General features: G+C 42.2%; 1 long non-coding RNA gene across 1 annotated transcript; it reads right to left on the bottom strand.

The window, feature by feature from the left end:
- Positions 1-1507: 1507 nt before the first annotated feature.
- On the bottom strand, positions 1508-24429 carry LOC122457601. Its single transcript, XR_006277231.1, has 3 exons — positions 24287-24429; positions 10918-10925; positions 1508-1518 (listed from the first exon to the last, which is right to left on the bottom strand). It is a non-coding gene; the product is annotated as an uncharacterized LOC122457601 (long non-coding RNA).

Here is a 24429-nt window from a genome sequence, read left to right as displayed (position 1 = left end):
TTTTCAAAAGTGCTCAACATTCACAGTTAGGATGCTTCATATCATTTTTAAAAGAGCTCGGCTCCCATTTAGTTACCAAAGTTAAGAACCTCTGATGGCTTACATGTGATTCTGACCTAGAGATGAAATGAGCTTCACTGGGATCTCAGTTAACGTCACACTCAATCACTAGCTGATATGTAAACTATATTTCTCAACATCCTGATGCTATAGTGATCCAAACTACTGCCTTTTTTTGTTTGTTTTTTGGGTGGGAGAGGAGAGGCTAAGTCAAGATTCAAATCTATTTCCCTATTTGGTATCACATTAAAGCTACTTCTAAGCCACTGGGAGGGCTACCAGTCTTGTCTGTAAATATTATTGCATTAAGGGATTGTTAGACCCATTTCATTTTTTAAATTTACTATGTAAAGAATATGGGGACTAGGGGGCCTGATTCAAAGCCCACTGAAGTGAATTGAAGTCTTTCTGCTGCCTGGAATAGTCTTTGGATCAGGCTCTAAGATGGGAAACTGAAAGCTAGATCTGACCAAATCTGTATGAAACCCAAGTTTATAAGTGCTGTATGGGAAACAAACAAAAGCTAATTACGGTGATCTTAATGTTAATACATTTCATCGTCTATAGGATAATTTGGTACACATGGATAGATCAACGATATATTTTCAGTCATAAGGAGGGGGGTTTTACAATGAAGACACGACAGCTGTTTTTGCTAAACATGATGCAGTACTCACTGGCACTATGCTTGAGAACTGAGAGATAAAATGTATGGAAGGGAAAATCTCAGTCACCCCAGAGTCGTTCTTGCTATGGGAGGAAGCTGTTTGGCAGATGGGTGACAGCTATAATTTTCATTGAAATCTGAAAAACCTATCTAAATGTGAAAGGAGGAGAAATTTTTTTCCCCTCAGTATAGGATGTGAGGAAGGGAAAATAACTAAACTGCCCTTTTAGTTTACTGAGATACAGTGTAAAATAGACTCAAAGCAACTAATATCCTCACAATTTTGCATGGTAAGGCATTTTAACACAGTTTTTCTCATGTAAAGAAAACCAAGAAAAACAGAGCCATTATGACTTTACCCACCTATTGACAAAGCCTGAGAAGATCTTATTTCTCAGACCTTTGTCAAATTTCCAGTCTATCTAGTGGTAATTCTCTTCCTCTCTTATAAGATAAATATGTGACATAGTCTCAAAGGACAATAGCTTTTCATGTGTGAAAACAAATTTTGATCGCTCTCTCTCCTTGCACTACACTCTTTAACCTTATTCTTCTGGCCACAGGAATAAAGTCTGCTCCTGGTCTTTTACATAATTTAGGAAACAGAATATATGCTGAGAGAACAAATGCATAATTGGTAGATTGTTTTGGAGGATTTTTTTGCATGTCTGTTATATACTTTTTAAGTTTGCAGTGTTGTTGTAGCTGTGTTGCTCCTAGGATATTAGAGAGGCAACGTGGGTGCGGTAACATCTTTTACTGAACCAACTTCTGTTGGTGAAAGAGACAAGCTTTTCAGCTACACAGCTTCTGTGCTACGGAGTTTTCGTGCTTTGGGTCTGAAGAAGAGCTTTGTGTAGCTTGAAAGCTTCTCTCTTTCACCAACAGAAGTTGGCCCAATAAAAGATATTACCTCACTCACCTTGTCTCACTAATATACCTTTAAATTGATTTTAATAAGACAGATAATAGAAGAACATACACAGAGAGAATTGCAAGGTGCTTAAAAGAAATGGTATAATCTTTTTGTAAAACTCCCCAAGATGCTGAAGTTTTATCTTGTAAATGATATGCAGCAAACAAATGAAAATGGCATGTAGAAATTGCTCAAACCCAGTTTTCTGTTTTTATTTATGTTTCAGATCTCTGAAAGTCATCTTATATTGGAAAAATGTTTTAAAGATTTCTTTGGCCACCTCAAAAACATTCTAAATTATTTTAAAATATCTGACAAGTCGCCAAGATTTTTACATGTTTGCAATGGTTGGTCAGAATTGAGCAAAAAACAAAACAAGACAAGACACTGGTCACTTGTACACACAGCTGAAACACTGGAATCAATTAGAATCGTTGCTGCATTTCTTCCTGCAAAATTTTTTTCATATTTTACTATATTTAGCTGATTGTTCTAGCAGTATCGTCATCTTCATGGATATGCTTTATTTCCAGTTCTCAGGGACCTGAATCTATTGGTTATATCACTATGGTTCTCCATGCAAAACTTGTATTGGACTGATATCAAATGGGAGTGACTATTATTTATTTATTATATAACACCATTGATGTGCATGAGACTTTACAGAACAAGTCAAAAAATGGATTCCCTGACCAGAAAAGCTTCCAATCTAAAGTTATTCATGAGTGTTTGCAAGATCAGGGCTTTTGTTAGGACAAGAACAGCAGGTGACAACAACACAGGCAGGAGAGGGGTAGACAAGGACACTGCAATTATGTGGCCACTTCGGAGGGTAGTGCTTGTGTACTGTAAGCAGTAATCAATATATAGTGAAATCAATGAAAGCAGTAGATGCTTTGTGCTCTGCCCTCTGAAAATCAGATCAGTTATTTAGGTGTCTAAATATGAATTGAGCAGCTTAGCTTTAGGCGCCCAAGTTTGAAAATAGTGGCCTATGCCAATTTCGGGTCTCATTAATTTCAATGAGAGTTGTGAGAAAAGTCCCTAGCTGGCTTTGAAAAATCTAACAGTAGTTTTCATCTGATGGATTTTTCTGCAGTAATATGTTCAAAGGCTACTGTTTATTCCACTGAATCAGTTTTATACACACAGCATGGGAGAATGAACTGGGAGAATTTTGGCTCACACATTATCAACAGGACTGTAAATAGAGTTTATAGGGAGGCACTGGGTCAAGATTACTGGAATCTATTCCCAGATTGGCTCATGAATTACTGGGTGACTTTGAACTAGTTATTCAAACCTTTCCATATCTCAGGCTAACCATTAGTAAAGTGCGTAAAGTAAAGACTAACTCAAAGGTTAAAGCTTTATGCAGTAAAGCTTAATGAACTGATATTTGTAAAGATTTTTGAGATCTTTGGAAGACGTGCTCTATAACTTCAAGCAGAGCCATCCCTTGGGTAGGGTGAATTGGGGTGACCACTCTGGACCCTGTGCTTTGGGGGGGGGCCTGCGGGTTGGTGCGGTTGGCCAGCATGATTGGTCCTGGAAGAGATGACTCCATCACTTGTGCCCCAGCCCCCCTGCTCCAGGCCCTACACTTTGGGGGGGCCCCCCCACAGGCTGGTGCGATTGCTCCCGGAAGAGATGAATCCATCACTTCCGCCCTGAGCTCTGCAGACCCCTAGAGACAACCCTGACTGCAAGAAGACTGCAAGCATATTACTATTATGCTATGATGAGGTAGGTTGTCTCTCCTACTTAAAACTAAAACAATGCTTCCTGGTGTTTTGCTATTGATTGACAACTGCTACCAAAATCCTAACCCACATCCATTTCCTCATAAGTGTTTTGAATTGTATGCAATTGTGCTGTAAAGAACAATGGTTTAAACTGTCTAGTTAATAGTTAAACTGGCTATTTAACTTCCATAAAGAGTGGGAAGCATGAGATAGATGGGCTTTATTTGAAGCTGGAAATACTAAAACCTTTTGTTTTTCAAGAATACGTTAGAAATTTTCCAGAATGTTAGAAATATATTTTTATTTCATATGTAACTTTGTTATTTCCTGGTTTTCTTCCAAGACATCTTACCCTTTATCTTGCCAGGACAGAGTGTGTTGTCTGACCACTTCCCCATCGTAATTAAGGATTTAAACCACTTGCTTACGCACAACTGAGACCATCATACCTAACCCCTGAGGAGGCCAGAAACTCCCAGCACACTGCTTTTCCCAGGCCAGCCAAGGGGCCCAGAGCATGGAAGAACAACATGCTGTATGTTAGAGGACTGTCAGATGGTTACAATCCAAATGAGTGGAAACCTTTACAACAGTGATGGGTGAGATTTGAAGCTTCTCTCTCTAAAATATATTGCAAAAACTTTCACCATAAGAGGTAGGTATAGTATTTCAAAAATTGGTCTTAAAAATTCAATAAGTAGGAGTCTCTCCCAGTGAAGTGAGGTTTAGCTGGAAGCTTTGCTATAACTCTGTAGCATGTTTAGCTCATTGCAAGCCTGTGATTCTATGTCGCTCATTGCTGATTTAAAAACAAAGTGTATATTAAAATGGCACAGACTCCTTCATGAATCTCACTCCAAGCATTCGGTCTTCTCTTACCTCATTCTCCACATCAGTGCCTTAAGAGGAGAGTCTAGCCCAGGTCTCTGGAAGGGGTACAGGGCATAAAAGATAACAGGTGGGCAGTGTTTCATATCTCCCTGGCTTTAGAATGGGAACCTTTCCATTGATTTCAGTGGGCTTTGGATCAGGCCCCTAGTACTTGACTAATTTTTAAAACAACCAGCATAATATAAAATAAGATTTAAAGCAAGGGGCTGTGAATTCTGGATTATGATTTTGATGTGAATGGGGGTTATAGATCATGAATATCAAACCAGTATGAATCACTTAGTTTTCCATGATAGCAGTTATGCACCATTATTTCTATACTGTTGTCTTGTGTGAGACTTTGGTAATCTGGATAGCTTAGTAGCTATTGTTCTATCCTCTTTTTTAAGGCCAGCATTGAAAGACTTAACAACAACAATTCATCTGGTATTCCATACCACCAAACAGTACATGAGGATTAAGCAGGATGGAGTTGTATTGGATACAAGTCCACGTGGCAACATTTTTGAAATATTGTTATATACTGTCATAATTTGAGGACAGGGTGTTTTCTTAGGATAAGTCAACAGTGGGAGGGAAAGACAACTGTCAAATGACACACTCATGCACACAGCTTTTAGGTGTGGGGACTGCTCTGTCTACAGGCATATTTAGTTTGAAAGAGCCTCTGTCCAAAAGATCCAGTTCAGAGGGAAGAAGTGACCACAGTGGGTTTTTAGCTTTTACTTTTAAGTTAGTCTGAAATGACCCACAGTTTGAAACTATGAAGCTGTCCAGATTTATTGTGTTCTGGAACCATTAATTATAGTGTGTCCCATTTCTGTTTATTTGTCTTAGTTCTTCTCAGTGTTGAAAGACTACCCTCATGTCATAAAAAAAGACTATCTAGCTTCATCTGTCTCACCATCTTCTCTGGCTCAAGCCCTTGTGGTAGGGCACTTCCCCAGACTACTGAAAACAGCCAGATGCAGTGGTGGTATATTGAGTTAAGAAACAGTCATTTAAGATGCCAATATGAATATATTAAAAAAAATAGAGTATATTAGCATACTACAATGTATGTCAGATTCCAGAGCAAATAAAACCAAGTATCTATGGGGTATTCTGGAGATCTGCATAATTTGGCAGTTTTTATTTGGAAAAAACTCCCTTAGTTTCCTTTGTCCCTGCCCTGAGACTGCGGTAAGTAGCACAGAGACCAGCTGGCCAACCTTATTTTTCTAAACTATTGACTAATCACTGAGTTCATGTTCAAGATAACTGTGGTGAACCAGTTCATGAACTTCTTGAACTTTTACTATCCCATCACAGCTTATATGGACAGTAAACTGCCATTTAATAAATTATGAGTCTTGTGGCTAAAAATTAACCTTGGGCCAAATTATCCCTTCCACACAGATGTCTGGAAGGGAAAAAAAATAAGTAGAAAACTAAGCTCTCTGACTTTTTGACTCATTCACCCCTCAGGTGAAAGATTTAAGTTCTGGCACAGAGGGGAAAGGGACATAGCCTCCCACCTGCACACAGTCTAATGATAGGTGGTGCATTCTGGCCCTGACCAAGATTTTCAGATTGTGTATGTGGAGCAGAAGTCTGTGCTCCTCTCTGGACTCACCTCCCAATTGGCAATATGGTCAGCTTAGTGGTCTTGCTTCCAATGGTGCCTGTCCGGTGCTTGTACTCAGTGACCTCCCCTTCTCTTAGCAGTATTCAACTCTGAGGCATTTACTGGCAGAAAATGGGTTGGGTTTGGAGGGAAGCAAATTATGTACAATGGTTACTGTCAGCTGTCCCTCTCTGCCCCAACACAATGCTCATCAGAACTCACCCATGCAGTCTTCATACACACACAGGGCTTACTGCAGGCTCAGGGAAAGGGTGGAACATGTCTCAGTCAGTGACTCGACTCTCCCTTTCACCTGCATCAGGCAGATATGGTCAATATTCAATACTCACCTTTACTCCATGTAATAAGAGCATTTGGGCCCATGCATTGATACCATTATTAGTATATCCAGCTACCAGGTGTATTCTAGTCACTGCTATGGCACCTCCTTGTGGCCCATCTGGGTATTAGCTCATGACCAGTCTGATGCTCCCTCCTTTGGTTTCTCATCTTGTGCTCTCACTTGCTCTCTCTGGAGTCAGCTTACTCCCCTATCATCAATCAGGGTGCTCCCTCTTTGTGGCTTGTTCCTCCAGTCAGGTCACTATAATTTTCCATTTCTAGGAGTCCCATTGGACAACTGTCTCAGGCAGTCTTCTTGTCCACTTCTATGCCACTTCTCCAGTGGCTGGTATGGAAGTCCAGGCATGCCCACTACTCTGGGTTCCAGCCCAAGGACCGTTCAATCAGTAGCTAGGGTCTGCATTGTCCCAAACCTTGCTGGTGTTTCCCTGGGCTGCTGCCTACTTAGCCTCTACCAGGCTCCTTCTCCCCACCTTTCCTCTGGGTCAGGATCCCTTCTAGTCTCCCCCTGGTTTTCACTTTTCCCTTTCTAAGCCCAGCAAGTGACAAGAAACCTTCTGTTTCACACCCACCTTCTTACACTTGACTTTCTTGGTTTTATAGCAGCTTAGCCTGCCCTTTGCCCAGCTGGGCTTCATCATCAATTAAAAGCCTATCAGCCCTGACTGTTCCACAGGTGCAGCCTGTCATAGGGTTAACTGGCCCTTTCTTTCTACTCAGGCCTTGTGTGGGACTGCCGCCCCATCATACTGGCTTTTACCCAAAGCAGGTTTCTCTTCTTTCTGGCTATTATATTTTTTCAGTATTTTACTAACATAAATAGAATTCTTCTTTAAATCCTTAAAATAATGCTTCTTGGAGTTTACCCCAGCATTCATCCACCTCTGAGGGCTGTTGTGATTTGATTAGGGCAAAATCCTCTCCCCTGTGCAAAAGAAAGCAGCTGGATCAGGCCTGGCTGGTGAATGAGGACAAACAAAGGGAAGGATTTAAGTGGCAGGCTACAACTTTACTAACTTAACACTGGGGTATTACATGCCCTGCCTCCCCCGACTCTCACATACCAGGCATTAAGTGGATCTAGTTACCAGGCTCCCACAATATACCCCCTAATTTTGGGTAGACCTCTCCTCAGCCTACCCCTAGGATTCTGCTCACTCTTCTGAACCTGTCACCCAAACCTCCATGAGAGGGACAGAGGGTTCCAAAAAGGGCCCTTGGTCTGTGAAGACTTCAGGCCTCCCCTTTTCCCATAAGCCCAAGATCCACCAGGTCTCTTTCGTCTCTGGGAGCTGGCTCTTTTGGCCTTTATTTGCCCTAGACAATGGGGTTACGAGCAGTTAGATTGGTCATACTCCCCACCCACACTGTCTAGTACCTATTTCCTAACTGATCCAACACCTAATGTCCCAAAGCTAGATGTTGGTCCCTGTGTCAAACAAGTACACTCCATTATCCCCAAAAAATTCAAGTAAATTGTAATGGATGCCTCTATGTGTGATTATGGGATCATCCGTATCCATAATGATTCTGGTAACCTTATGGTTCATATTCTTTCATGCCACCCTCTTGCCAAAACCATCCTTCCACAATCCAAGTGTGGTTTCAGACCATCTTGGGGCAGGCACCACTAGCATGAATTCATTGCACGACAGATCCAGATTTATTGACCTAACTAAGGTCTTTGATTCCATCAATTGTGAAGCATTATGGAGGGTGCTAAGTTCAATTGTCCATTGAAGTTCATTCACGTGCTCAGGATACTTCATGATGGGATGACCATCACTGTCCTCTGTATTGGGTTGGAGACAGACCTTTTCACTATCCATACTTGTGTTAAGCAGGGCTGTGTTATTGCCCCCACCCTTTTTTCCTTCTATCTTGCTGGAACCTTGATTCTTATTCATATTCTTCTGGAACTGGGATTCAGTATTGCATGGATAGCCAGCTCTTCAATCTGTGACATCTTCATTATAAAATTAAAGTAATCAAGACTGTTATTACCAACCTCCAGCATGCTGACAACTGTGCTGTCCTCACGCACACTAAGGCTGACTTGAAATCCACCCTAGGTCTGTTCTCAGGTGCCCATCATAGCCTGGAACTTTCCCTCAAAATTGGGAAGACTAAGGTGCACCATCAGCCTCTTCCAGCAAAAGTCACCTCTGTTCTCCCACAAATTGTCATCGGTGGTGAACCCCTGGAAAACGTTGAGCATTTCCCTTAACTTGGCAGCCACCTCTCCCAGACAGCCAATCTTGATGTGGAGATTGAACATAGGATCCATTGTGCCCGCGTATCCTTCAGAAAGTTGCTTCATCATGTCTTTATTGACAGAGATCTGTGGATGGAAACTAAGATCATGGTCTACTATTCAGTAGTCATCCCCACCCTTCTTTGTGAGTGTCAGACATGGGTGACATACTGATGCCCTCTTAAGTGTCTGGAGTGGAACTAACCGCACTGCTATAGGAAGATTCTCTGTATCAAATGGGAAGACCATCACACCAATGCCAGCGTTCTCTCTGCAGCTAACATCACCAGTGCTGAGCCGAAGATTATGAAACATCAACTTCAGTATTGTCTATTTAAAAACAAATAAAGAAATGAGTACTTAAAATTTGATGACAAAACTGTAATGAATTGGCCATTAGTATATTGTGTTGAAGCAGGCCACAACCTTATGAAATGCTCTGGTGGGCCATGTATGGTCTGTGGGCCACAGGCTGGGCACTCCTGATGGTCGGTTGTAATTCACCTATAAATAAGTGCAGAAGAGGCATGAGCTCATCCCACAGTATGCCTCTCCTGCCAAACCACTGAATGCAGATTTCAACACTGAAGATCACCTGCCATCCACTCACCAACCTAGCTGTCTTCTTGTTAGCCCAATGCACTATAGAGTGCCCATGAGTTGGGATATCAGCCTTGTTTGGGATACTTCCTGAAATTACAGGCAGGGTTAGTTACTCTCCTTGCCTGCCCCAGTAACATCTCCCTAGGAGTAAACATAGGTCTTGCAACAGTTCTTTTTCCAGCACCCTGTTGCCTAGCTCCTCTGGGAGCTAGGCAACCCTCTGAGGCTCCATCCTGAAGGAATGTGTGCCAAAGTTAGCTGTATTGAGCCCTAAGTAGGCTAATGCCATCTTCACTGCTGCATCTAACTGATAACTGGCCATGTTTCTGACATCCCCATGTACAAATAGTTGATCTTGTTTGTGGGTTCTGTATGGCTAGAAAAGCTTTGACTGTTCTTACAGACCACAGGTTTTCATCCAAGCATCTGTAGTTAGAAGAGAGCCTGAAACATAAGCCCATATATCAGAGGCCTGGTATGAGGTCTGAGGCCTGAGCTAAAGTAGTCAAAACTTTGCTGATATAAAGCAAAGTTAAGCTGTGAGAAAGAGGCAGGCCCTGCTCACAGAATTTGGCAAGATTAGGGCTGATATTGCAAAAACATATATTCCTAAGAGTTTCTAGGCACAAAGCACTCACACAAGCACAGTCCAGAAAGGTGGTACCAGAACACCCTGAGACCAAACACATTCTCCAAAGATGACAGGAACATGCTGACCCATCTTAAGGATAAGGTCAAGATGACCGCATGATGAATACGGATGTTTTGATCAAACCTACAGGTACAAGGCAATGGGTGGCACCCAAATATGTCAGAGCGTGGCACCCTGATACATCAAGGGTGATACATAACTTGTTTGTATCGGTGTATAAAGAGATATCTCAGAGGGAGTGTCTTTGTCCAGCTGAGGGGGCAGTAGAAAGTCCCGCCATTGATTGAGCCGCATCCATTGTCATGGGCATACATGTTCTAGTGTAACTGTAGACATTATTCCAGGGAGCTAGGACTGTGCTTTGCTGTCAATAAACCTGACCAAGTGCCTTTGCACTTTAATAGATTTTATGGTCATTGGGAGTTCACTTGAGATCTACTGTGCCAGCTATCTGCGCAGAGCTGAAACAGCACACAGGGAGAACACACATGCAGCCGAACATCTGATGACAGCATTCTCTTAGCATCACCAAGGACACTGGTTTGATCTGTTTTTGAATACCTCATGTGCAACTGCTCCTGTGTAAACCATATGTCCATTCATTCTGTTCCTTTCCTTCATACACTTTTTTATTATATTTTTATAATATTTGTATAATATATTTACATTGTGATGCACCCTGTGGTCTGATTATTATGCAGGTGTTTGTTTATGAGTATCCTATCATATTTCTGTATTTTGTTTTTGCTGAAAGGAGCTTAAACAGCTAAGCCTATAGTGTCATTACAACTGGAAGTATTGCTGCCTACCTGTGTACTTACAGGTTATTACTAATAAAAGTTTATATTACCTGTGTTGTAACCACATGTTCCTGTCTGTGCTCCTTGCTCCTGCCTGTACCACAACATGACACAGTTTTGGGGCCTTATTCTGCAGACCCTAACTCTGGCATGTATTGTTCAATGTGGGTCCTTTGGGCAGTTGCACGGAAGATTTCATGATGGTATTTATTTTAACTATATGTTGGCTTCTGGTGAAGGACAGAACTTGGGCAGAGGACATTGGAGGCCCATTGAAGTAGGCTACTCTGACTCTACAAGATTAGTGTTCAAGCCACTGTGGAGAAAAGTGAACTTGCACTGAAGTTGGGTTAGATCAACAAAAAGAGCTGCCTAAGAGTACGTCTACACGTTGAACTGGAGGTGAAAATTCTATCTTGAGGGGACAACATACCCAGCATAAACCTGCATGGTTGCTCACCAGGTCTGTGCACAGGAAACCACAAAACCTCACTAAAGGGGTGAAAATACAGTGCTAATGAGGTCCCACATATATTGAAAACTTGGCTTTCTTGGCTCCGATCAAACTATGGGCTAAAACCAGAATGTAGCTGTAGCAGTGGGCGGGGCTAGCTGCCCCAAGTACAATCCTGTCCGAGACCCTAGGTGTTTACTCAAAAAGGCCTAGTGCCCCTCCCCCCTGCCATCTCTAATTGTGCCGCCATGGCTACACTCTATTTTCAGCACACTAGTTCAATGAGAACTAGCATGGGTAGGTCTCCTCGAGCTGGAATTTATACCTCCAGCCTTAAGGTTTAGACATACCCCAAGAGACTTCAGCATTTGTGCTCAGTATTCAGGGTACCAGGTAAGAGTACTGAAGGGGGAAAAAAAGCACCAGCAGCAGTTGGCATTAGACTGATGGCCTGCTACACAGTGCTCACTGTTGCCTGACCTAGGTAAAGCTGCCTAGGAAACATAGGGCCATATTAATCACCATGCCCAGTGAGGCCCAGCAACAATTCTGGGAGAGTTGATTTGTTTGTTTTTAGGCTAAGAAAGAAAGATAGAAAAGGAAAGTAAAGCATCCTGTATGTGGGTGGGATTTTTTGTTTCTGTATCATAAAACTTCTTTGTTATGTCTTGCATAACCATGCACTTCAAAAGGCCTCCTTCTATGCCCACCTACCCCTCATTGTTTTATATATGTTTTGGTATTTTTTAGTTTTACATTTTCCTGCCCTTTTATCTGTGTTTTTCGCTAGTACTATTTTGTGATATGGGTAGCCTGGGGTCGGGGTGGGGTGGTGATAACACCAAATACGTTTTCCGGTTCAGTTTGGTGAAAAAATTCTACTCAGGAGAGACAATGTTCTGACCGTTTAAATATATCAGCTATGCAAAGTTACAAGTTACCTGCCCTTAGGACGGTTGGAGCTTTGTGCCTAATCCTCTACCCATTTACTACAATAGGAGCAGACTGAGCCATTACAATCTAACTTGGAAAAGATTCATATGTAGCACAATGTTAATACTTGATGTAACTCCACTGACTTCAGTCAGTTATATGAGGGATGTATTGGGCTCATTAATTTTTCAGAATTATTTTTTAACAGCAAACCTGTTCTTTACCTCTGTTCTTTACCTAACATTTTGATGAACGTTTTATTTTCAAAGTAAATTATTTCCCCATGTTACTCTGTTATTCTTTTAAATTAACATAGGCTTTTTTAGTTTTTTACATTTTACTAATTCAAATATCTCAGTAGTCCTATCTATATTAGTATTAATATTCAAATACAGTATTAGTTATAATATGCTAAATCTTGTAGTCCTTACTCATAGGAGCATAGGAGTTACAATACCATATTACATGGACAATCCATCATTTCAACATCCTATATCTAACACTGGCTAGTCCCAATGCTTTTATAAAATTACTTTTAAATTTGTCGCTCTTAATTCATTGGGTGTCTCCTTGTTCTTTTATTCTTAGAGAGTATGTCAGTGCAAGTAAATTCTTTATGTTACTATATACAATAAGCACCATACTTGGTATGTTAAAATAAAAAATTATGCTGCAAAGTCAAGTAAGGAAATACCAGAATTAAGGTGACTTGTGGAACCTTAATTCTTCTGCCTTGTGCATTTGCATTACGATGCAGTCTTTAATTACATAATAACATACTGTTCTTTCCACACAGGGTGGATAAAAGTTGATGAGTTTTTTCAAAAAATAAAAAAAAAATCAGATGTTGATTTTTTTATTTAAATTATATATTTTTCTTTTTAAAAATAAAACAGTTTAAAATGAAATCTGACTTTCATACAAAATAAGCTGAGGGCCAAATTTATAATTTAGTTGTAAATGTGAAACATTTTGATAAGAAAAGTTCATGTTTCCAAAATATTTAAGATTTTTTAAAAATTTTTATATGCCGTTTTGTGTGTTTGATTAAATTCCAGTTACCATCCAAATGCAGGTTGACACAAATTGTAAGCAAAAAGTTAATTATCTAGTAAATAAACAATATACCATTCACCATTTTCTAGCATACTAAAAATATACAATTAGTAAGAATTTGAAAATGTTAAGCTACATAATTGCTTAAATAAAAGTATATAGTTATATTGTATACTTCTAAATAGCAAAAAGATGTACCAAATCTAGTGTAAAGTCTTTATTTAGTTGTAAATCAACATATTTTAATGGTTATATCAACCAGTGAGAATGCACTGGTTTTTAGAAAATAATTAAAGTACAAATGGAAAAGTCAATTAAAATAGATGATGATGGCTTTCCACTTGGTAGAATTAAATCACCTTGATTTAAATTGATCTACCCCGTTTCCGCAGGACCCTTGTCTCATTCAGTGTACAAGATGGACAGTGCTCAGAAACTGAATCACAGCTGAGTAGCGAATGAGGCTATTGTGTCAAAGTGTGTGTATTCCCTCAGCCTCATGGGCTGTAGAAGTTGGAAAGTGGGTAGAGAATGAAGCTGGGGAATTACAGGAAATAAGTATCAGGGGGCAGCCGTGTTAGTCTGTGTCCACAAAAACAACAAGGAGTCTGGTGGCACCTTAAAGACTAACAGATTTATTTGGACATACGCTTTCGTGGGTAAAACACCACTTCTTCAGACGCATGGAGTCCATGCATGCATCTGAAGAAGTGGTGTTTTACCCACGAAAGCTTATGCCCAAATAAATCTGTTAGTCTTTAAGGTGCCACCAGACTCCTTGTTGTTTTTACGGGAAATAAAAGATTGGTCTTGTGGTTAAGGCAGTTGAATGTTGCCCTGGAGAACTGGATTCTATTTCTGCCTTTGTCACAGAGTTCCTATGTTATGCTAAGCAAGTCACTTAAACAGAATATTTTTCTGTTGCCCACTGTGTGTTCTTCATTTTCTGAGGGCCCAACTTGATACACCTGTGAGCTGACATTCAAAAATGCTGAGCATGTCCAACTCCAACAGAAGTCAATAGGAGATGCAGATACACTCAATAGCTGTAGCTATAAAGGTAAAGGTAGTATAGTTTGGAGAAACCAGCACATGAGTAAGAAGTGGGTGATCCTGAGTTCTAATTGTGGCTCTGTTATTGTCTCAGTGTATAGCCATGGGTAAGTCACTTTCTCTCTGTTTCCCTATCTGTAAAATGGAGAAAGTAATATTTACTCACTCTGATGTTTAAAAAAGAGAGGGTAGGAAAAAAGCCAACCATGAGGCTATTAACAATTCTGTATACAATAAAGGCTTTGCGTGGTGTTCTGTAAATAAGGCAGGGGCCACACACTGAGGATAAAAAGAAATGTTGAACAGCTGCCTTATTCCGTGAGAATGTTTCATCCTGTTCACTGAATGAGGCAAGAGAGTTTTGTGTGTTTAAAAAAAAAAGTACTCATGTAATTAAAGATTTTTTCATAATGCATACGAATGGCCAAGAGTCCCTCCAGCCCAATATTCTGTCTTCCAACAGTGACCAGTGCCAGATGCTTCAGAGGGAATGAACAGAATAATGCAATTATCAAGTGATCCACCGCCCATCATCCAGCTTCCGGCAGGCAAAGGCTTAGGGACCCCAGAGCAAGGATTGCATCCCCTGCCCTTCTTGGTTAATAGTCATTGATGGACCTATCCTCCATGAACTCATCAAAGTCTTTTTTGAACCAGTTATACTTTTGGTCTTCACAACATCCCTTGGCAACGAGTTCTACAGTTGATAATGCATTGTATGAAAAAGTACTTTATGTTTGTTTTAAACCTGCTGCCTATCATTGTCTGATGTCCTGGTTCTTGTGTTACGTGAAGGGGTGAATAACACTTCCTGATTCGCTTTCTCATTACCAGTCATGATTTTATAGATCTCTATTATATCCCCCTGAATCATCTCTTTTCTAAGTTGAGTTGTCTCTTTTCTAAGCATGCACACAAGAGGACAGAATTAAGGTTTCTTTAAAAAGAAAAGGAGTACTTGTGGCACCTTAGAGACTAACAAATTTATTTGAGCATAAGCTTTCGTGAGCTACTCAAAGGTTTCTTTACTGTCACATACTTGACTTTGCAACCTAAATAAAATAACCTCCTTTTAACACAGTTTTTTACATAACTTTGTAAGTATTTTCAAAAGTGGAGAAATAAAAAAAACCAGCCTGTTTTGGGAAACTGTACCAATTGCCCCTCCACATCATCATTAGGGTTTGAACCCTGATCCTTCCATACTTAACTGAAAGCCTGACTATATTAGCTGGAAGTAGACAACAGAGTTAACCACTATGGACCAGCTATTAGAACAAGATATGTAACACTGAAATAACTGATTACATATGCAGGAGTAGCCTCATTTTACAAAAACAGACAAGCAGAGATATCAGTCAGTAAACTCTCTGTGTCTAAGAGTCTTACCCCCTGTTCTCTGTGTCTCACTCTCCCTCCCCTCCAACCCCCCCCCCCCAGCATACATGGAGCTGCTGCCAAATCCATTTTATCTGTGTCCTGTCTGAGGTTCAGCTCTGGAGAATGGTGCAATTAGGCACTGGAGCAAGTGGAACTGCCCATTAAACTAGAGCTAGTCAGGAATTTTCTGTCAAAATGATTTTTTTTAAAAAAAAAATGCAGTTTCTGAAAAATTTCAGTTTTTCTAATTTATATTTTTCACTGGGAAAATCAAAATGAAATATATTGTTTCAGTTTGGTTTGATGTTAATTGAAACATTTGAACTGAACCAAAACATTTTGTTTCAACCCAGTTCAGCGTTACATCTGCATCTGCCTATCATACTGCAGTGCCTCATGGGAGCTGTAGTTTGGATACATCATGCCCCATTTTCTCCTATGGCAGGGTTGGGCAAACTACAGCCCGCGGGCTGGATCTGGCCCCTCAGGGCTTTGGATCCGGCCTGCAGGATTGCCACCCCCCTGGTGCCACTGACCCCATGCCGCTCCCAGAAGCGGCTGGTACCATGTCCCTGTGGTCCCTGGTGTGGAGAGCAGAGGGCTCCATGCACTGCCCTCACTTCCAGGCACCGCCCCCACAGCTCCCATTGGCTGGGAATGGGGAACTGCGGCCAATGGGAGCTTCACGGGAGGTATCTGGAGGCACGGCAATGGCAGTGCGTAGAGCCCTCTGCCTCCCCTCCCCCAGGGGCCACAGGGACATGGTGCTGGCCGCTTCCTGTAGAGGTGCAGCGTGGGGCCAGGGCAGGCAGGCAGGGAGCCTGCCCCAGCCTCAGTGCGTGCCGTTGCTATTCCGGAGCCTCTCCAGGTAAGTGGTGCTGGGCCGGAGCCCAAACCCCTCCTACACCCTACACCCCAACTCTCTGCCCTGAGCCCCCTGCCATACCCCATGCCCCTCCCTGAACCCCTGCCCTGAGCCCCCTCCTGCATTCCGCACCCTTTCTGCACCCTGACCCCTTCCCTGAGCCCCCCTCATATGCCCCGCACTCCTCTTCTGCCCCAACCTCTTGCCCTGAGCCCCTTCCTACACACCGCATTCCCTCCCACACCCCACACTCCGTCTTGCACTCCGTCCCGCACCCCAATCCCCTGCCTTGGCCCTGCATGCAATTTCCCCACTCAGCTGTGGCCCTCGGGCCAAAAAGTTTGCCCACTCCTGTCCTATGGGCTGGGCTTCTTGGCTAGATTACAACTATCATGATATCACACAACCTCCCCTCTGACTGAGCTATGTGGTGAATCATGGGAGTCAAACAACTGTGGTTGCACTATGGGAGATATAGTCCAGCCAGTGAATCTGGCCAATAGGGGAGAATGGGATCAAGAGACACCTGAACTACTACTCCCATGAGGCACCACAGCACCAGAAGCAGATGCAGTTTATGCTGAAGTGCCTCAAAACAAACCATTTTGATTTGGTTCAACAAATTCATATTTTGACATTTCCAAATAATTTTTTTCAGAGCTTTTCATGCTTTGAATAATGTCTATATTTTTGAAAATAAATGTTGAAATATAAAAATTTCCTGTGGGATGGAAACTCCAATTTTCACTCAGCTCTAACTGAAACCAATGTTACCAATGAATTCTGTATGAAGGTCAATGGTTGTGAACAATGTGGGACAGACCTGGGAGGGCCAGCTGCAACAGTTCCCATCCACCTGGGTAGGACATTAGCATAGGCTGTATCATTGTTGCTAGAAGTAATGCAGAGATTTGCTTTGAGGTGATGTAAGCCCATGTATGGTGTCTATACAAAGCAGAGGTAAATTTTTTGCACTGGTTCAATTATACTGATTTAGAAACGAATGTGGTTAAATCAATACAAACACCTACAGTGGATGCTCTTAAATAGATGTAAACCTTACTTATTTCAATTTAGCTTAATTCAATAAAGGTTTGATCCAGGTGCCTAAACGGATCTCATGGATCTTAATGAATGCTGCCTCATGACGTGTGAAGGTTGGATGGTGAGATAGAAATCAGGCAGCTTTTTATATTTATTTGGATCCTCATTGTTTAATAGGAGTCAAATTGGAAAAAAAAATGTAGTCATTCTTTCTAAAGTTCCACCTTCAGGAGATGCAGGCAACACTTACTTTGCCATTTTCAAGTTTTTGCGAGCTCCACTTTACAACCAGAACCTTCTTTTAATGAAGATTTTTATGTGTATTTCTTTCTTTCTTTCTTTTGTTTTTTGTTTTTCAAAAAAGAGAAATGAATAAATGTGCAGCTATAGAAGGCTATTTCTTCCAAGAGGCAAGGGTCAGGGCTCTGATCTTTTCTGCTCTCACATAAACTGTCATATACTATTTATTTAACAAGTTTTACATAGAATAGAATAATCATAGAATCATAGAATATCAGGGTTGGAGGGACCTCAGGAGCTCATCTAGTCCAACCCCCTGCTCAAAGGAGGACCAATCCCCAACTAAATCATCCCAGCCAGGATGATTTGTCAAGCCTGACCTTAAAAACCTCTAAGGAAGGAGATTCCACCACCTCCCTAAGTAACCCATTCCAGTGATTACCATGCCCCTACTGAAATTTTTTTTCCTAATATCCAACCTAAACCTCCCCCACTGCAACTTGAGATCATTATTCCTTGTTCTGTCATCTGCTACCACTGAGAACAATCTAGATCCTCCTCTTTGGAACCCCCTTTCAGGTAGTTGAAAGCAGCTATCAAATTCATAGATACTAAGGTCAGAAGGGACCATTCTGATCATCTAGTCCGACCTCCTGCACAGCGCAGGCCACAGAATCTCACCCACCCACTCCTATGAAAAACCTCACCCATGTCTGAGCTATTGAAGTCCTTAAATCATGGTTCAAAGACTTCAAGGAGCAGAGAAGCCTCCCTCAAGTCAACCATGCCCCATGCTACAGAGGAAGGCGAAAAACCTCCAGGGCCTCTCCAATCTGCCCTGGAGGAAAATTCCTTCCCGACCCCAAATATGGCAATCAGCTAAACCCTGAGCATATGGGCAAGATTCACCAGCCAGATACCCAGGAAAGAATTTTCTATAGTAACTCAGATCCCATCCATCTAATATCCCATCTCAGGGGATTTGGCCTATTTACCCTGAATATTTAAAGATCAATTACTTACCAAAATCCAGTTATCCCATCATACCATCTCCTCCATAAACTTATCAAGTAGAATCTTAAAACCAGATAGATATTTTGCCTCCACTGCTTCCCTTGGAAGGTTATTCCAAAACTTCACTCCTCTGATGGTTAAAAACCTTCGTCTGATTTCAAGTCTAAACTTCCTGGTGGCCAGTTTATACCCATTTGTTCTTGTGTCCACATTGGTGCTGAGCTTAAATAATTCCTCTCCCTCTCCTGTATTTATCCCTCTGATATATTTATAGAGAGCAATCATATCTTCTTTTAGTTAGGCTAAACAAGCCAAGCTCCTTAAGTCTCCTTTCATAAGACAAGTTTTCCATTCCTCGGATCATCCTAGTAGCCCTTCTCTGTACCTGCTCCAGTTTGAATTCATCCTTTTTAAACATGGGAGACCAGAACTGCACACAGTATTCTAGGTGAGGTCTCACCAGTGCCTTGTATAACGGTACAAAAACCTTATCCCTACTGGAAATGCCTCTCCTGATGCATCCCAAAACTGCATTAGCTTTTTTCACAGCCATATTACATTGGCAGCTCATAGTCATCCTATGATCAACCAATACTCCAAGGTCCTTCTCCTCTTCCGTTACTTCTAATTGATGCGTGCCCAACTTATAACTAAAATTCTTGTTATTAATCCCTAAATGCATAACCTTACACTTCTCACTATTAAATTTCATCCTATTACCTATTTCATCCAAATCTCCCCTCACTCTTCTCTTCTGCAGACTAAACAATCCAGTTCCCTCAGCCTCTCCTCATAAGTCATGTGTTCCAGTCCCCTAATCATTTTTGTTGCCCTCCGCTAGACGTTTTCCAATTTTTCCACATCCGTCTTGTGGTGTGGGGCCCAAAACTGGACACAGTACTCCAGATGAGGCCTCACCAATGTTGAATAGAGGGGAATGATCACATCCCTCGATCTGCTGCCAATGCCTCTACTTATACAGCCTAAAATGCCATTAGCCTTCTTGGCAACAAGGGCACGCTGTTGACTCATATCCAGCTTTTCATCCACTGTAACCCCAGGTCCTTTTCTGCAGAACTGCTGCCTAGCCATTCAGTCCCTAGTCTGTAGCAGTGCATGGGATTCTTCCGTCCTAAGTGCAGGACTCTGCACTTGTCCTTGTTGAACCTCATCAGATTTCTTTTGGCCCAATCCTCTAATTTGTCTAGGTCCCTCTGTATCCTATCCCTACCCTCCAGAGTATCTACCACTCCTCCCAGTTTAGTGTCATCTGCAAACTTGCTGAGGGTGAAGTCCATGCCATCCTCCAGATCATTAATGAAGATATTGAACAAAACCGGTCCCAGGACCGACCCTTGGGGCACTCTGCTTGACACCGGCTGCCAACTAGACATGGAGCCATTGATCTCTACCTGTTAAGCCCAACGATCTAGCCAGCTTTCTATCCACCTTATAGTCCATTCATCCAGCCCATACTTTTTTAACTTGCTGGAAAGAATACTGTATCAAAGACCATATCAAAAGCTTTGCTAAAGTCAAGAAATAACATGTCCACTGCTTTCCCCTTATCCACAGAGCCGTATTCATAATACGGCTGAATTCCACTCAACCTTTTTATGCACAGATTGATTACTGAAAGATTTTCTATTTAATGTGAAGTGTCAATGGACCATGTCAGATTGTATAGCTGTAGAAATATATTCAGTGTACAAGCATAAAACACACTGTAAAAATTCTTGTAAGATGACCAAATCAAAACTGATGTTCACTAAACTATCAGTATGCATATGTATAAATTAAGAACTATGTCTCTGTCAAACGTCAAGTTTCCATCATGTCTCACTGATACACTCGAATTATTAAAAAACATTTTTGGTAACTAAAAAGTGTACATTTTCATGCTCTGTGCTTGAAAATGCCTGAACCATTTTTGATTTAAATTTCATTCAGGAAATGTTCCAAATTTCAGCCAAAAAAAGTAAATGTTTAAGAAAGTTATGAGAAATTGAAAGGGGCCGTTTAAAATTAAAATATTTGAGCAACCCTAGCTATAACTATAGCTACGAATTCTGGGCAAATTTTGAAGGCAACTGAATGAGAATAATTTACACCTGCTGAAGATGTGACCCTCTGCTTACAATACAGGGACCAACCATTTTTATGCTAGCTTTTGGAGGAATGTTCATAAGACTTCACTTCAGCTAGCAAAATATGAGGGGGTATAGTGGTGGTTGTTTTTTGTGGTGGTTTTATTTTTTAAACTGGATTATCCTTGTGGGGAAAAAAACTGATTTAAATTACAGGGAGAAAAAAGTTCAGAAATTCATACTAGTTTTACAAACCCCAAAATATAGTTCAACAAGGCTGCAAAACCTCATAATTTAAACAGCTTGTCCATTCTTTCTTCCATATATTCTCTTTCTTGCAAGGTTCACAATAAGTGAACACTATGGTTAAGTCTGAGAAGGAAGAATTTTCCATTCTAACTGCTATTTTCAGTTTTTTGTAAGTTTCTTACACCTTTTGGGCTGAAAATATCCATGCTTGGGTGTGAGTTTGTGCACGCATTCAAGCCTCAATTCGTCAAAGGAGTTATGCACATGCTAAAATCCATCCCTCTTCAGCAATGTACTTAAGCATGTGCTTAAATTCAGCCATGTGGTTAGGTCCCACTGACTTCAATGGGACTGAAGCAAGTGCCTACAGCACGTCTTTAAGTAAATTGCTAACTAGGGATGGACTTAAGCATATGCTTAAAGTTAAGAAAATGCTTAAGTGTTTTGTCTCACACAATATGAAAAATCTATAGCACCTGCACACTTGATTCAACAACCTAGTGAGGAGGGCTTTAAACTAGATTTAAAAGGGGCAGGTGATAAAAGCCCACAGGTAAGAATAAAAAAGGCAACCTTAACAGAAGAATCTGCTCAAGTCCTTTGCTGTCTATACAAAAATGCAAGAAGTATGAAGAATAAAAGGAAGAACTGCACCTATTATTTATAAGATAAAATATGACTTAATTGACATTACAGAGGTCTTATGGGATAAATCTCATGACTGAAATATTGGTATAGAGGAGTATAGCTTGGTCAGGAAGGACAGCCAGGGAAAAAAAGGAAGAGGTGTTGCATTATACATCAAGAATGTATACTCTTGTTCCAAGGTCCAGAAGGAAATGAGAGGCAGATCAGTTAAAAGTCTCTGGGTGTGAAATCATGGTAGGGGTCTACTATAGACCACCAAATCAGGAAGGGGAGTTGGATGAAGTATTTCTAGAACAAATAATACAAATATCCAAAACACAAGACCTGGTAGAATGGGAAACTTTAATTAACTAGACATCTGTTGGAAAAGTAATACAGCAAAACAGAAAATTTCCAATAATTGCTTGAAATGTGTGGTGGACAACTTTTTTGTTTAAAAAAGCGAAGGAAATAACCAGGCAGGAAGCCATTTTAGACTTGATTCTGATCAACTGGGAGGAATTGATTGCAAATCTGAAGGTGGAAGATAATTTGAGTGAAAAGTGATAATGAAATATGATAGATTTCATGATTCTAAAGAAATGAAGGAGTGAGAGCAGCAGAATAAAAACGATGGACTTCAAAAAAGCAGACTTCAGGTCAGAGAACTGGTCGGTAAAGTCCCATTGGAAGAAACTCCAAAGGATAAGGGGTTCAGGAAAGCAGGCAGTTTCTCAAGGAGACAATATAAAAGGCACAACTGCAAACTATCCTGATGTAGAGGTATGACAGGAGGAACAGTAAGAGGCCAATATGGCTTCATCAGGAACTCTTTAATGACCTGAAAATCAAAAAGAAATCCTACAAAAAGTGGAAACATGGGCAAATTGCTAAGGAAGAGTACAAAGAAAAAGCAGAAGCATGCAGGGACAAAATCAGAAAGGCCTAGGCACAAAATGAGTTACACCTAGCAAGGGACATAAGAGGCAATAGTAAGAGGTCCTTTAAATACATTAGGAGCAAGAGAAAAAGGAAGGAAAGCATAGATTCTCTACTTAGTAGGGAAGGAGAGCTAATAACTGATAACATCAAGAGGCTGAGGTACTGAATGTTTATTATGCTTCAGTAAAATGGTGATCAGATACTCAGCACAATGAAGATTAACAACAAGGGAGAAAGAACAGAAGCCAAAATAGGGAAAGAACAGGTTTAAGAATATTTATATAAGTGGTATGCATTCAAGTCGTCAGGGCTACTGAAATTCATCCTAAGGTACTGAAGGAACTAGCTGAAGCCATAGGCGCCGACTTTAGCCGGCGCCGGTGGGTGCTTGCGCCCCTGGCCCCGCCCCAACTCTGCCCCCGGCCCTGTCCCCATTCCAACCCCTTCCCCAAATCCCCACCCCCGCCTCTTCCCCCAGGCGCACCGCATTTCCCCTCCACCCCCTCCCTCCTATGCTTGTGGGCAGCAAGCCTGGGAAGGGGGAGAAGCGGAGTGGCAGCGTGCTCAGGGGAGGAGGCGGAGCGGAGGTGAGCTGGGCGGGGGGATGGGCGCAGGGAGGGCCCTAGGAAGCGGAGGTGAGATTGGGGGGTGCAGAGGAACTGCTCCCTGTCCCAGCTCACTTCAGCTCCGCCTCCTCCCCTCCTGCTACCTCTCCGCTTCTCCCCCTTTCCTCACAAGCTTGCCATGCGCGAAACAGCTGATTCGCGGCAAGCCTGGGCGGGGGAGAGAAGCGGAGAGGTGGCGGCACGCTCAGGGGAGGAGGTGGAGGTGCGGCGGAGGTGAGCTGGGCGGGGGAGGCCAGCGGGGAGCTGCCGGTGGGTGCTGAGCACCCACCAATTTTTCTCTGTGGGTGCTCCAGCCCCGGAGCACCCACGGAGTCGGTGCCTATGGCTGAAGCAATCTTGGAACCATTAGCAATTATCTTTGGCCTTGACTACCCTACAAAGTTTTGTCACCAAAAGCTGCATTTTGCTGAGAAAACAGTGGAGGTGCACACGCCACAAAGCTACTTTTGGCAGCAAAACTGCTGTTTTGCCAACAAAATAAAACCATCTTGATGAGAGGCGTAAAGCTTTTTGTGGCAAAGTTAAAGCGACAATGCATCAGTGTAGATGCTGCTGTTTGTTTTGTTGACATAACTGGCTTCCACCAGTATCCCACAGTGCCTGCTGCGACCGCTCTGCTCACTGTTTTGATCTCGGCTGCCCTGCAGGCGTGCACCCCTCCCCTTTCAAAACTGTGCTGTATCTGACAGCTGAGCATGCTGCTCTGCTCCGGGAGCAAAGAGCAAATCATTAGTGTGGAAAGCTTCTATTAGCCACTCCACTAGGAACACAGCAGCGGGCAAACTGCTGCTCCGGAGAGTGTGTGTGTGTATGGGTGGGTGGGGGAAGGGGACATTGCTGTGCTGCGTTGATGTTCCTCAGCACCCAGAGCTCACAGAGCTTCTCAGGATGCTGCTCCCCACAGCTGAGGAGGCTGTGGGAGAACTCAGAGGGAATCACAGAACCATAGGCAGGCTGGCAGAGCAGGCTGCTTCTTCCGGGGTGGGAGAGGCGGAAGGGACTGCTGTGCGGAGCAGAGCCAGGAGCTGATGTGGGGGTCGGGGGGTCTCCCCAGGCCTCAGGATAGGTCAGTCAGCCTGCTGTTTCTCCCGCTCGAAACACACCACTCTCCGTTCCCGCTGTCCCCGCCACTTCAGATGAAAAGCAGCTGACAATCTACTAGGATGCCCATGGAAAGATGGGATTGAGAAACCTGCATCATGCGACACTGTACCTGCCCCATAAGGCATTGCAAACCCTTTCCAAAGCACCCTGCGGCCAGCTGCTCAGTGGGATAGCTACCCACAGTACACTGCTCTCTGT

Source organism: Dermochelys coriacea, chromosome 1 (assembly GCF_009764565.3).
Source record: "Dermochelys coriacea isolate rDerCor1 chromosome 1, rDerCor1.pri.v4, whole genome shotgun sequence".
Taxonomy (NCBI): Eukaryota; Metazoa; Chordata; order Testudines; family Dermochelyidae; genus Dermochelys; species Dermochelys coriacea.
Note: the sequence above shows the minus strand (reverse complement) of the source record. Positions and strands in the feature narration are given on the sequence as shown.